The 15,554-nt window shown below is 41.7% G+C and overlaps 1 long non-coding RNA gene across 1 annotated transcript; it reads right to left on the reverse strand.

Moving 5' to 3' along the window:
• Positions 1-13,404: 13,404 nt before the first annotated feature.
• Positions 13,405-15,554, reverse strand: LOC139635266 (uncharacterized). Its single transcript, XR_011694152.1, has 3 exons — positions 14,381-15,554; positions 13,774-14,235; positions 13,405-13,573 (listed from the first exon to the last, which is right to left on the reverse strand). It is a non-coding gene; the product is annotated as an uncharacterized lncRNA (long non-coding RNA).

Below are 15,554 nucleotides of genomic sequence, written 5' to 3' on the forward strand. Positions count from 1 at the left end.
GATGGTGCTGGCCACTTTAGGGGCAGAGTGACAGGCTGTGAAACACAGATTATTATTAAGGTCAGTTATAAAGTTGATGTGGTAAATGTGTTAGCAAAAGAAAAGCCTATTTACGCATCCATCAAACCAGAGCAATATTAGCGTTCATTTGTAGTCGTCTTTCTTGCCACCTGAAGAATGGAAGTCCAACAGTTTTGACTATTTTAGCTCTGAATTTGGTCTCCACAATTTGCTGAGGGAAACATCTGGCTCTTTAGCTGCATTGCTAATATTGCCTGTCAGCATGTAGTGGATTTATCTGAAATATTCTGCTGAAAAACAGCTGGAAAATAAGTTGCCAGGAGCAGTAAAAAGTAACAGTAAAGCCGTGGGCTAGAAATCTGGAAAACAATGAACTAAAAGAGTTGAGCATTAAATCCCTGTGGGCCACTTTTACATCACACATAATCATCTGATCTATTGTTAATGTAAAATCTATGAGTGGTGCGGCTTTAAGGAGTTAGAAGTCTCTTTTGATCCTGACTATTTTTCAGTGGAGCTGATCAGTACAAACAATAGCACACACCGTTATATAAGTTGGTTTAACTAAACAGAGGCACAGCACAAACACCTCGGTAAAGTCGATTCCCATCACGATCCAATCCTTATGAAAGCACAACCTTTATCTCCTGATGGAGTTTATGGCTCTCATCTATTGAGCGTGAGGTAATGAACAGTATCCCATTATGCCCATTTCATATCACAAGAAGCTCAGTTTCATTAATAAAGCATAAGCTCTTGGTTGAATATTAATATTTATATGCCTATGCCCTAGCTAATAAAAGTAAAGAGATTTTTACTTTCCAAAGACCGTCCTCGGAATTCCCTGTGGAATACAGTCGGCATGTTTTCCTTCGCTGTTGTTGTTGTAAGCAACTTCAGGGAAGACTTTTTCCACATTTCCATTGTGGATAAAGCAATGTGAGAAATAATGGTTTGCTGCTAACACTTCCAAGACTGCAGCTGCATTTGTTATTCAGGCCTTAATGCAGTGTTTAATCTCCATTTAAAATCCATTTGATGCTAATTAGTCATCATACACTTTTAGCATCAGCATTGCAATGGTGAAAATCTATTGATTAGCAAGATAATCAGACAGAAAATGAATGAATGCTGATTTATTAGCCTGATGCTTTTGTATTTTTATGTGGTTCCCTCCTCTTGGAAAGCAGGGATTCCCAGGGATCTTAGAAGAGTTTTGAGTGACTCTTGGGTGTCAGACTCCGGAAGCTGCTACCAGTCAAACAAATGGAAATCTGATACAGTACAGGATTCATTTTTGGCTTGTACAATATGTACAATGAAGTTTCTCTGCTGAATTTTAATGCGACTCCAACCAGATAAATCAAACGTGTCCTTTCCTTTACTCATGTATAACCATGTCAGTGAAAGCCCCTGTCCCGGCCGTCCTGGCTTCAACGCTGCGGAACTTAATTTATGACTGACAATTAATCTGAAGAAGCCAAAACACTCCAGTGTGGCCGGCGGAGCATGACAGCGTTGGCGAAAACAGCTCTCGCCCGATTCGTCTCCCAGCCAACAGTCTGGCCCTGTCGCCCAGCGTTTATCTGCCCCCCCCCCCCAAAAAAAACTCATTAATCTCTAATGGCTTAATTCTGTGTTCCCAGTTTGGCCCGCGTATGTTCTCATTAATGGCTTTTCAATCTTATGCTATGGAGCAGAAGCAAGATTATAAAATGTCTGTTTCTTTAAAAAATAAAAAGAGGCTTAGATTGAAAACAGAAAATGTACGTGATCCTTCATGTGCATATTTGATGTGGAGCGCTGCAGATAATCGAATATGAGATCTAGTAGGAGGGATGATGACAGAAAATGAAAATGCATAAAAGCTTCAAGCAAGTCATAGTTCAAACAAAAATTAAGAACTTGTGAAAGACACTGAAAGACGGGGCAAACCAAGTTTATAGAGGGCAAGGGCTTCTCTGCTGCAGCACTGTGGTTTGTCAGTAATGATGAATGGAAATAGCTGCAGCTGGTGGGAAAAACAAACTTGTGTCATATCTGAGCTGTGAGGTTTTATATTTGCCAAGAGAGCAGGTTGAGAACCTCAGCAACAAAGGGTGGTCCAGAAGTCGGTCTGCCTTTTTAAAACAGCACACGTTCTTCTGCTATTTTGTTCTTAACTGTTGTCGGGGTTATGGATTCTCAAACCCCCTTTGGGGAATTAGCTCTGTGGTGAAAGAAACACAGCCTTCCATATTTCATTCCTCTCTTTCCTTCTCCAAGCAGAAATACATTCCTCCTGATTTCCGGGGTCTTGAAGACAAGTCAACAATTCGAGTTGTCAAAACAACCCAAAGCTTCCAAAAAAATAAAAAAAATAAATAAAGTGTGCACTTGAATGCATCTCTCGCGCCTGGTACACAATAGCTTCGAGGCCAATTAGTGGGGGAATGTGCTGTGAAAATACTACAGACAGAATCGGGGCCGGAGGAAAAGGGGTGAAGAAAAACTTAAATGACACATGATCAGCCCAGTTCTGTAAAAGTAACTTTGGGCCATCATCCAAAAAAAAAAAAGAAATAAAATAAAACACAGAGCTCTGAACTTGAGCTTGCAGCGTCTCGGTGTTCCCAGCAGTCACCTTTAACAATAGGATTAGTGCCAAGCTGCGTGGCAAAAAAAAGACAGGGGAAGGGAGGATAAAAACTGCCTGGGATCACTGCTATCACTGATGGACCCCAAACCCCCGAGGGAGCACTCGTCTTTCTGTTTGATTTGTTCTGTCATCTAGTCTGTAGCCAGTGGGCTGGAGGCTGTTTGCTTGGCATTGCACAGGCCTTTTATCTGCCGACTGAGAGAAAGAAGGAAGGGAAACAGCTCCGTGACCAAACGCTGAACCTTCCCCCTCCACCTCCTCCGAGGGAAAGCAGCGTTGACCCGAGGACATTGGGTTGTGCTGCCACATGCCTGATGTTCCCGGAGTTCTGTGTCAAGACTGCACAGACTCAAGCATCTGATGCCGTGTGATTCCGTCGCCTCGTCTGCGAACACTTTACAACGATGACCTACCTGTGGTACTTAAGTGAATTTAGATAGAAGTCAATATCCTCATAATAAAACACCTCTGTCTCACTCCAGCTGATCACCAGTTGTCAGTGTTTGGAAGGGCCTGCAGTCCCAATCGATAAGAAAATAAATTACCGCTGGAAACATCGCCAGAGGGCTGAGGAGAGAGGCTGAGCCACAGCTGCAATTCAACCACAGTTCCCTTCCCTCCAAAACAACAAAAAAAAAAAAGACTCAGAAATACTTTCAGTAATGAGACAGCATCTGGGTGATAGGGACCATATGCAAAAGCGATGGATTTGTCTCGATTTTTTTGACTCTCCCATCTTCAAGGGATTTAGCAACACAGCTAAAGTGCCTGTGATTGGCACCGGGCCCCTCGGCCTCATTTCTCCACTTGTGGGCTTCTCTCTGAGTCGGCCAAGCGTGTAAACACACATCAGCTTAGCGGGCCGTGGTCCTGCCCTTTGCAGGTGCTCACTGTCAATCCAGGAGGTGGTAAAGTAAATAAAAGCCCATCTGACAACACAGCTTGGACCATCTGCAATCAGCAGGTCTGTAGACCACAGGGTTTATGTTGGGCCTTGGTTACTCGCTGTAGCCCTCATATTTATCACATACATTATTGAAAGCGGCAGGAATTTGAAGCAAGTTATCATTCTTTTAATTAAACTTGAGGATTTGCTCCAGTCTACCTGTGGTATTTGATTTGCAGGGTTTGCAAAAGCCGATTTATTCCCTTTGGTGGAGGAAATGTAATCAATCCTGATTAAACGTGACTCACTTGTTTGTAAATGAGAGGCACATTTATCAACTTATAAGATCTGAATGTGATGCTGAGAGCAACAGGAACGTCCAGCTCAAATTACAGACAAGGCAAAGTAAACTCTGTTTAAATAGGGACTTGACTTTGATCACAATACTCGCAGCTCATTTTGATTAACATCCATTTTTAATGAAATAGCAGCAGCCACAGCCTCGATGGAAGTGTGCTTCAGCAGTGAACAATTTGTCATGGATGGAAATGGACATTCTTGCAGAGATAAAGCGGAAGGATTATCCACTGCATTGCAGTGCCCCATGCTTAATGCTTGCTGAGGAGTTTGTATCTATCAACAAGGTATACCAAAGCTGTATTCTCATTAGCAAGCATTAAATGTGGTGCATTACAATGCAGCCTCCCAAATGGTCTCCATTATTGTAATTGGATGAGTGGGTTTATAAGTTTAACTACAAAGCAACATCTTTTACACACTTTTTAAAATGTCCACTACAACTTCTGAGTGTTTTTTTAAAGATAAGCCTTTAACTCAATTGGGGGCTTGCATCAGACATATTAATATTGATCACAGCATTAAAAATGAACCAATTTGAGCTATTTGCATTCATAAATTACATTTTATGACTGGCTCCATGTGGAAAATCACATAAGCAAAGCAGTTGCGGTGGTATGTGTTTCTTTTGCATTTTATTTGGGCCAATTTTAGCCAAGCAGACAGAGCAGAGCACCAACCACAGTGATGTCTAGATTAGTGTCTCCTTTCATACAAAAAAGAATGCATCTGGTCCGAGAGGAGCGCTCTGATTTCCACTTAATGAGGTGAGAACAGCCCCAGTCCGAGCAGGTTAGGCCAGACTGTTGACCTTTAACATCCCATAACCATCAGTCACAGAAGCCTGACAGATGTTGTCTTGCAAACAACTGACTGCAGCACTGGCCAGATCATGCATCACTCACAGTGAAGAGGCTTTAATATGGCAGAGAAGATATCTGGGTGAAATCAATTCCCAGTTAATCGATTCCAATCTATTAGCCATTTGTCCACATCGATCAAAGAAGTTCTATACTTATTTCAGCCTGAAAATATATTGAAATAAGTATCATTGATACATTTCTAATATGGAAAGGGTATGATGCAACATTCACTGCAGTCAGTTTATTGTTTTCCTCAATGTCTATCAAAAGTTTGCTAACATTAGCTATCATTATCCACCATAACCTACTGGTCATACCAGACTGAGTCAGGCTGTATCGGCAAAACCACTAAGTGTACTGGATTGTGCAAGGGTGCATTTTATTTCTTATGAATTTAACTTTTCATTTGTAAGAGGAAGGTCGGGTTATTTCATCTTCTAAAAGTTACATAGAGCAGCTTTAAGGTAACAGTAGTATGGCTCAAAATAATATCTGTCCATATTAAAGTTCGTCAAAACAATTCCAAGCCAACGTCCTCTTACAAGCCTTTCAACATGGTCTTCATCATTGAATGGATATAGCTTTGTGTCTATGATTTCATCCATATTTTGATGTAATACTCCCCATATAGGTTAAGGTGTGTTTTTCTCTCACACTTTTACCCCTTCTCTGGTTTTGCACTCGATTAAATCTCCACTCCACCTGTCTGCTGGGATCATGGCAGTCCGACTTTACAAGCCACATAAAATTTTCTTTTTCTCTGTATTTTTATGGCCCATTTATGAATGTTCTGAAAAACACTATTCAAAAGCCACAAACTGCTTTGATCAATATCACAGCTCCAGGTTACTACATGGTTATGGTCACAAGTGCAAAAACACTCAATAAGGCATGACCTTCACAGAGGGTATGGTATGGTCAGGGAGGGAACACCAACAAAACAATTATCTCAGCTCGTTTCCCCTGTTGCTGACCCACCATACATCATTGTTTTATCAAAATCGAAAAGGCTTGACTGAATGCAGCTACCAAGAACTCCCCTGTCCCTGGATCGATGGCTGATTATAGCGCCTGCTGCGGTTTAAGCACCTCTCATCGAAACTAAAGTGCAGTCCTGCAGCAGCATGAGTCAATACAGATGGTTGCCATATTACAGGCCACATTATAGCCATCATATTAATGCAGTGCAGGTTTACGTCTGAGTTATTGTCTCTCCTTCATATTAAAAAGATGTAAGTTGCTGTTGTTCAGAGAAAGTCGTGTGTTTCTGTTACGAGCGCAGATATTTTCAGGAAGCAAACGTAACTCGGAACAGAGGAGCCCCCTTCAAATGGATGTGACATTCATCAGATTTAGGCCATTGCTAAGGTATTAATATTTGAAAAGAAAAAAGACAGACCACAACAAAGACTTCAAACACCTCATTGTTCCGTCTCGCCCACGCTAAAACCTGTGATTTTTCAAGTTGAGAACTCGGCCGAGCTTCAGGATAGTCTCATTATGCAACTGCTATTATCAAATGCTCTCAGTCGGGGCTTCACTTGAAGAGTTTGCTGTGTCTCCTTTTCTTGAAAGGAGCCACAGTGATAAAAAAGAATGTCTCTTATCAGTTTCTCCGCTCATTCCACAATCTGCAATTTTCTAGACACCCCCCCCCCCCCCCCCCCCCCCCCCCCCCAACCACCACTTTCATAAGCACATTAAAACATGTCAAGACATAAAAGTCATTAGCCCTTGTAGTCTGACATTTAAAGACAGCCAATTCTCTGAGTCATCTGGGGACACCATCCTCCTCCTGTAGAAATGTCAGACTAATAAGGTACAAACAGCCACCGTAATCCAATTCAGTGTACATCTTTAAGCGTAAGATGCAATCAATGTATTCAGCCCCCTGGTAACCCAGCAACATGTCTGAGTCTCTCTATCCAAGCCTCTAAGTCTTTTCTGCTAACCTATACATAAGGGAGTTAGGAGGGACAGGCTGGTTGCCAGGAGGGATGTGTGTTCATTTCTGTTGTTGTTGATGTTGAGAGGACCAGCTCATTTATACAACTCTGTCATTTTAACAGGTCATGGCCAGAGAATATGTCAATGTGTATCTCCTCTGACATTCACAACAGCAATACTAACACTGATACAACCGAGGTCTGAGGAAAATAGTGTTTCTCAAGTGCCACTTAGGTGAGGCTTGCCAAGGACTAGTCTGCTAAGAGACAAGTATATATCAAATGTATTTTACAGTACAATCCAGCATATACAATATAGCCTAGCACATACAAAATGTCCCCTTATTTATTTTGTCAAAACAATTCTAAATCAAGTCTTACAGGCCTTTCAACCATATTACATGGTCTTCATCAGTGAATGGATAAAAATGTTTAAATAACAATAAGATTTTCATAAATAAAACACCCAATGCTATTTCTGGTCAGCATTCTTTCAGCAGTTCTTTTTTGTACGGTAGTTTTCAGAATCAGAATCCGGTTTTCACAACAATTTGCTTAGGTGTTTTCTTGCATAATAATTGTGATACATTTTACAATGAAAATGTGAAAAAATATAATAAAAATGAAGCAAATATGTACAATGTGAAATGTGAATAGAGGAATTTGCAAGAGCTACAGTATGAAAAACAAGAATATGTGAGAAATGTGCCAGTAATATTACAACTGGTTGTCTTTAGATGTTTTGCAACTAAAGACAACCAGTATGTGGATACAGGTTGATACAGGGACAGACACAAGGTGTAAATGACCTGGAATGTGAATTAAAGCGCATCTATTTTTCTACAAATGCATGATACTCACATATCACATCACAAAGAATTTCAGATGAAAAACACGAATATTGGAAGAAAAAAGAAACGTGGAGGTTGCAGGACACCATCATACCGCCACTGAGCTCTCGTCAGATGAGAACAAAGGGTTGCTGGGATAAAGTGAAGCAAGGTGGGATATGATGACAGACGAGATGTGGGTGGTGGTGTCGCAGGTGGCAGATGTCGCCTTAATGGCAGCGCAGTGTTTCTGCATCAGTCTTTGTGCGTCTCTGTGTTGTACATACTGTAGTGAGGACCTTGTGCGGTGCTGCTGACTGCCCAGATTACGGGATTACTGCTGCCGCGGACTGCTCGACACCTTTAATTCAGGTGAAAGCTCCAATCCTGTTTCTGATGATGGGGATTTATATCATTCAAATCCTCCCTGTGGCTAAGATAAAAAAAATATTTATCTAATATCACAGAATTGTCACTTTCTGAAATCACTCTGATGTGCTCAGCCCCAGGAATGTTAATTAATGCTCAGGTCACACAAAGTCCTATCAGGAAAAGAAAGGTAAATATTTGAACCATCGGAGATGTGTTTGATTTATCTACCAAGACACACAGCCTTAAAAAGTAAAAACCCTCATGTATCTTTGAAGTGGCATCTGTACACTGCTACTGCTGTGTCCAGGTCATGGCTATCAGGTCGTTTATCAAGCGAATTATGTGCATCACACACTCTTCGATGTGTTGTCCTGTGCTTTTATCACCCCCAGGAGGAACACAAACTGATAAACACACACACACATGTATACACATAAAGGACTTGTAGGGGTCAATGGGGGATTCTGCTGCCTCCATCCAGCAATCCATATCTTATATTTGCCCCAACATAGAGCCATCAAGGGCGGGGTATCCGTCTCCCAGATCAGCTTTTAATGTGCACTATCACGTGATGGAGGCCCTTTGGGTGTCATGCAGGCAGGGCAGGCACATCCATCTGAGCCCTAAAGAGACCGTGGCCTCCCTTCAGTGGATGAAATGAAGGGAAGCCCCGGGCTGGTTCCTGGGGAACAAAACCACATAAAAGCTTTTTGCTCTACTGATACACCACATAAGGGTGATGATGAGTGATGATTAGTTGAAGGCCAAGTGTTCTACAGGCTTCGAGCTCGGTGATGATGACGCTCTGCCTCTTCGCCGGCGAGATCCCTGGCTTCAGCCCTGCAGCCTATCATGTCATGCCACGGCTGATTTGACACCTCGCTGGTGACGGGTGGCTGTGGCTTCAACCAGGCCACATGACCCACATAGAGATGGTCAGTGCGTGGTCCTCCTGGTGCTCCAACAGCCTCATGGAGCCATCAAAAAGTTCCAGCTAATGAGTCTACGGTTTCATACGTTTGATCTAATTGAGGTTTTTTTTTTAATGAATCTTGAAGGAATGACAGCAATTCCATTAATATCCCACGTCTCCCATTCGAGATGACATGAAATGGTGAGAAGATGAAGAAAAAAAAAAAAAAAGTAACACGTAACTCAATTCCAGCAGAAAATGATTGTAAGCAATTCCCTGACACGGGCACCATTGCATGACTCTCTCTATACCATTTTTGATAGCAGAGCAGTGGGGGGAAGAAAAAAAAAACCTAATAAAGATTTGGGTCATCACAGACAGCAGATTCATCCGGCTAAAACAAAATTGTCATCACTCTGCTTTGCTGAGCTAGAGTTTAAAGGGAAGGGAGGAAGCCAGGAGGCGAAATGGGTTCGCAAAGAGATAGAGAGAGCAGCTGTGTTGTGGTGTATTGCGCTGTCCCTGTCAGACCGGGCTTATTGAATTGATGTCACTCCTTTAAACTCCAGCAGGAAGGCTCACTGTGTGCAGGTGTGTGTGTGTGTGTGTGTGTGTGTGTGTGTGTGTGTGTGTGTGTGTGTGTGTGAGTGAGGGAAGGAGACAGGGAGGGAAACACTGATAACTGTGGGTTTCCTGTGAATCTGGGGGGCCTGGCGACCTTCCAGAGACTCAAGGAGCCTCTCCAACGAGATTAAATTTACCTCCAATTCAATACACATTTGCGTTTGTGAAAATGTTGGGGTGTTTAAGTGTAGGTTTTTTTTTTTGCTGTATGCACGTTCACATGTGGGTGTAGGTGAGCAACATGCAAGTGTGTCTTTGCAGTCAACCCCTCCCACACACCTCTAAATACACTAGCAGGGAAAAGACCTAAACTACATGACACATCCCTTGCAATATGGGAGATTGTTGCCAAAGGTTTCTCAGCCATTACCAAAGGGAAAAATCAATATGCGACCAAAAAATAAAAAATAAAAGTGAGAGTGAGGGTGCAATGCAAGCTGTAGTCAAATTGTGCATTTAATCCAATTTATATGGAGCACTCAATTCATGTGTGAAAGGGGAGACGAAATGAAAGCGTCCTCTGATGAAATGGATGCGCAGTATTTCCCTTTGACGACGAAGGCGCTCGCTGCTCACGAGTCACGATGTGGAGAGCATGAAAATGATATGTCAGTGCGTCACAAGTATTTTAATCTGAAAAGATCAAATATTGATATGGCAGAAAGTATATGATTCAGCTCTGGTGCCCTTGTCGCTTCTCTCTTTCTCTTGTCTCTCTGGTAGCAATTACAATTATGACTGAACTTGGAGATTAATCTCGTGTCTACTCCACACTACACCACTGACTCAGCTGCTGCCGACCCACTGTAATCTTTTTTTACTGCAGGAGTTTCAATATTCAGTGGAATTTTAAGAGCGTGGTTAAAGTCAAAAAGCAAAGTAGGACACTTGTGTCTCAGATTAGGATCTTTCAAAATTGGATATACTTACGCACAATGCAGCTAAATGCAGAAGTGCAACTTGATATACAGCTAATGTTGCCATGTGGTCAAACTGAACGTCAAGTGAATTTTGGCTATTGCATATAAAGTTCAAACTATGGAGCGAATGGATGCAAATTCATCACAGGAGGTGAGAAGTGAGGTAAGGACATTGTGCAAGGTTGCTACAACTTGAAAAATGTCTGCTCAAGTTTATGTATTTTTGGAGACAAGATAACCTTGTGAGGCATCTGGATTTCTAACAAATGAGAATCCATCTTGCCGGGCCCCAACCTTTTTCACTTGTGCCCCAACCAAAGTCCTACGTGGGAGGAACTACTGGCAGCTACAAGCGAGGGACAACAACAAGAAGCGAATGTTCATTAACAACTATGGCGGCTCCTGAAGACGTCAGCGTAGATGCTGCTATAGCATCAGAACTGGAGGAGTTTTCTTCACTGAAAGGAGAGCAGAGAACTGAAGGCTGTACTTTCGATGTCCTCACTCCTCTGAGCAAGAGTTTGCTTGACCAACTGGAAGTGAAGATGCAGAATCTGAGTGGTTGAAGTTGAAGCCTGTGATAGACAGATGCTTCATCAAATCACCTGCTGAGTATTTTTCAAAAGTGCCTGCTTCCTTTCAAATAGTTTGCAGGGAAGCCTTCCCAGATGGTTCTGTGTAACAAACCATCTGGTGCGTCAGGATAGAGACGAGAAGAAAAGGAGCAGATAGAGGACAATAACTGAGAGAGCTTGAATTCTTGATAAGTTGAGACAATTCAGAAACTGAGCTGTCACACACACACACAGCACTCCATGCACACAGAGTTCAGTGGGTTCATTGCTAGCTAGCTTCAGCTAACACCTGTGCAGATGGTTAATTGTGGTCAATATACACACAATTCACAAACATGCAAACAATCACATTCATGAGTAAAAAGAGATGAAAATTAATGTGGCGTTCCAACTGGATGGCTGTGTTGTCTCACACTCTCCCATTGTCTCACCAGCTGCAGCCAGAAGCTGAAAAACCCCAGATAAACCCACTGTACACTACCTGCACAACACCAAGTAGCAACTAGCTAGTAAATGTAGTTTTTAGCAGTTACAGAACCAGATATTTCCCTCGGGCGTTGCTGGAGACCAAAAGGAGAGTGAATGTTGGACTTAGATTCAAGTGGACAGAAATATGACACCAAATTAATGCTGATGTTGTTGTAAATAAGCATATTTGTCAGTTAAAAACGGTGTTTTGTTAACAGCTTGTTTCTACTGCCCCCCAGTGGCCATAAAATATAGTTAATAAAGGTTTAACTAATTTTGGCTTGTGATTTCATTCACGAACTATTAATTAAGCCATCATAAGGGAGGGGTACCTTTAATAACAGGATGTTATTTACCACCTTTGCAGTAGAAAACGAAACAAGTTTAAGCAGACAGCTGGTCATGACGTGGAGGGGACTCTGGGGAGAACTACCTAACACCATCAATCCATAAAATAAAATATCTCTGCCGACTTTTTTTTTTTTTACCTCCTCTTTCATTTCTTCCTCTTATGGCCCGTCGTAAATCACTGGATTTGGTTCACTTTTTATTGTCCAGCTTAACTGCATAGCACAGAAGAGTAATAGACTATTGACTTTTTGTCACATATTTGCAAGTAGGCTTGTACAAGGGTGAAATAAATATGAAACTGTTATGCTCCACTGATAATGTTTTTAATGCACCTTCTCAGCTGCAGTCATCAATACTTACCTTAAGAAGAAGCTCCACGCGTGGGCGGCGTTTGCACCTCAGCTCCATCAAAGTGGTGTCAGAGCGGCCCTGATGCTCTCTGTAGAGTATCAGGCGCTGAGATAGGTCTGACTGGGGCTGTCTCTGCAGTGTGTTAGCCTGCCTGTCCTCATTAGATGGTGAGAGACTGACACACCAGCAACCCCTCCTTTCCCTTTCCCCTTCAGTCCAGATGAAGCCCTGTGAACACTTGCTGGGTGTGAGCAATAATGAATCACTATTAGCCTGGGTCACAATGGCTGACAACCAATTTACAGGCTAGGAGAGGCTGCAGACAGCGACATTCAGGTAAATGTGAGAGTTTAACGGCTTCATCCTGAGGTAACAGGTATTTTTCAAAGCCACTGTGTCGGGCAGATAAAACAGATTACATCTTATCTCTTCATAGTTGTCTCTTTACCTCGAGTCATTTTGATGCAAAACAGTGACACTTCTGCACAAACGCTGCAGCATAAGTTCATTATCTTTTGGTGCTTTGGCTGACTTTTCCATAAGTGGGTATATACTGACATCTAGTGGTATGGAATAATTACAACAACAGGGAAACATGAACCCGTTTCATGCAAAGGTGGTGTCACTTTTTTTTTTTTTGTCCATGGTGTCATGTGAGAGGAAAACTTGCAATTGCATAAATCACAAAGGACAAGTTGAAACTAGTTGAGATTGCTGGGTTCTTCACAAGCTGAAGCTAAACATCATTAATGCCTTGATTTTGTATGAAGAAGTGGTTGAAGTAGTATGAAGAGATGGAAGGGAAAAAAAGGGAAAAACATGAAGAATGCAAACTGTAGTGGTAAGTGAAAAAAGTTTATATGTGAGTCCTGTGCCCAATGACATTTAAATCTATATAATCTGTCTATATAAAGTTACATCTCTAACCCTATAATCCTAACAGGCCTCATTCAGATTTTAAATTGGATATGAAGTTTAAGATTTGAAACTCTGATTTTGGCTTCATGGCCTCACAGCATCAGAGCCACATTCATTATTGTATAACATCACATTTTAAGGCTCACCGCTTGATCTCTAACTTTAGGGTAGAGTGCTGCACGTCCACCAATACTGACCAAACTGTTCTGGTGCACAGGAATAAGAGATGTGAATTCTTAAAAAGGGTTGCGTTCTTCTTTAGCTGCACAATCCGGGACTACAGTGTAGTGTCCCATCCTCAAAGTATGTGGTGCAGAAAAATAACAGACTGAAATTATGCATAAATGTCATCATAGAAGCCTGTAGGGGATCTTTATTCAAATGATCATGTCAAATTGAAAATTAAAATGTAATTTTTCACACATGTATAGGTTCTAGGATTACACTGAACTGATTTAATGAGTAAGAGCAAATCAGGTTCCATTTGAATGCGTTTAATCTTTTACTTGCAGTCAGTCAGGTGTGTGAGTGGCAATATTTCTACAAATGAAAGAAAGCGTACATACAGGTCAAACTCCATCATATTATCTTGAATAGAATAAACTATTCCAAATCAAAATCAGTACATCAATACATTATAATTTTAAATATAGTGTATATATAAAATATGATAATTAATAATTATACTTAACAACAAAATAAACATGACTCAAGGACATAGAATGAAATAAACTACTCACTCGACGCACTCAGGAACTGAGGTGAAATGATGGAGGGAAGCGGCTCAGCTGAAGGTCAGACAGAATGAGCTCAGGACACAGGACAGAGAAAACTCAAGGCAAACTGTGTGAGCTGCCCAGTCAGCCCACCTGTGATCGTCTGGCTCTTCAGGTGGGCAGTCCTGTGACCCCCACGTCCCACAGTGTGAATTACGAAAGAGAAAATGCAGTAATTTACAAACATTTTCAGATACTAATGTGGGCGTTCCATGAGCATATTAAAATTAAAATTGAGAAGCTGCTGACAATTAAGTTTCAAAGACTTAACCTGCTCTACAGTGGATAATATTGAGTTTCTCTGCCCTCAGCCCATTGCATTTGGCTGAATAGTCCTTCTTACTTAGACTGTGGACATCACCATCGGAAGAGAATGCATCCTCAGATCACGGGATCAACAGCAGGTCTCACCCAAACACTTCACACCTGCACATAGACCCATTTTTTTAGATGCCACATAGATGTTGTACACCACCTTGAAAACCGGGAACCAAGCTGTGACATGTAGCCCTGTGCATTTTTTTTTCTTGGACATTTGTAATAAACATTTGTTTGGTATGTGACTACTCACATTTTTAAAGTTCATGGTCGAAACACATGAAATCTGGAGATGAGCTTTTGACATCTGGAGATTTCCTTGTGTCTATCATCTATCCAGCAAAGTGGGGGGACTGTTGGATCTGGGTGGAGGTCTGCCCTTTGAGTTGTCTTCATGTATTGTTTTGTTTTGTTTTTTTTGCGGGATATGCAGGAAAATTAGGCTGAAGAACTGGAGCAGGCAACTATGGGGATCTTTATCACTTGGTAAGAGGGTCCTTTCCATCCATCCAAAGACATTAGGATAGTCATGGAGGGAACAGAGGTCCAGAACAAGTTTCCCTTCTCCAAACAGCAAAGTGAAATGCTTTATTGCCCAACTGCCGCAAAGCTCTGCATGTCTTAAAAACTGTGAGTCATTCCAGGAGGGAAGAGAGGAAATTAACGAGAGCATCTGCTGGAAACTCAAATCCTCCTTTATGGATGAAAAACAGACCATCTGTGTTTCCAGTCTCATGTCAAGAAAGCATAGAGGACATGAGTGCCATCAGCTGAGGAAAATAAGGCTCAATTAAATGTAACTTTTAGAAAAACTTGACTTTATGCTTAAGTTCCTCTTGAAGGTGACTCGCTGGGACGAGTACAGCACAGTCAGAGGAAAGACTGCAGGTTTTCATGCAAATCAGTTAACAAAATGTCCTAAAGTGTCTCTAAAGTGTTATATTATGGCACAAATAACACTGCCAATAAATTATGCATAGATATTATGTTAATTAAATGCAACATAATGGAAAGTAGTAAAAACTGAAAAAGCTTCAGTTGTTTTCTGTCTTCCCTACATTTCTATGAGCAGCTCTTGATGTCCTGCATTGAAATGAATGTGGTGACTTACTATACGTCACTATAACTGGAGTGACTGCAGCATTAACCTGGTGGTGAGGAGTCCAGGGCTCCAATCAGACTCCAGAGGGGCACAAGAGGGCCAAACTCAGCATGTTTTCAGGCCTCGTCTCACCAATGTCAAACGCTCCTGATGAGTAGTTTCCTCTACCTTCACTTAACGAAGCTGCAATCACAGGAGCTGCGCGGTGGTTGGGTACAACTGGACTGCAAGTGGACAGAATGAAAAATAAAGATAAATAGACTCTGCACACTGATGCCCTGAAGTTGTGCAACACATTTATCAAGGAGCAAGGACCCCAGTCAGC

The sequence above is a fragment of the Trachinotus anak genome, unplaced genomic scaffold, assembly GCF_046630095.1.
Source record: "Trachinotus anak isolate AG129_WGS33_773 ecotype Australia unplaced genomic scaffold, CSIRO_AGI_Tana_v1 ptg000018l, whole genome shotgun sequence".
NCBI lineage: Eukaryota > Metazoa > Chordata > Actinopteri > Carangiformes > Carangidae > Trachinotus > Trachinotus anak.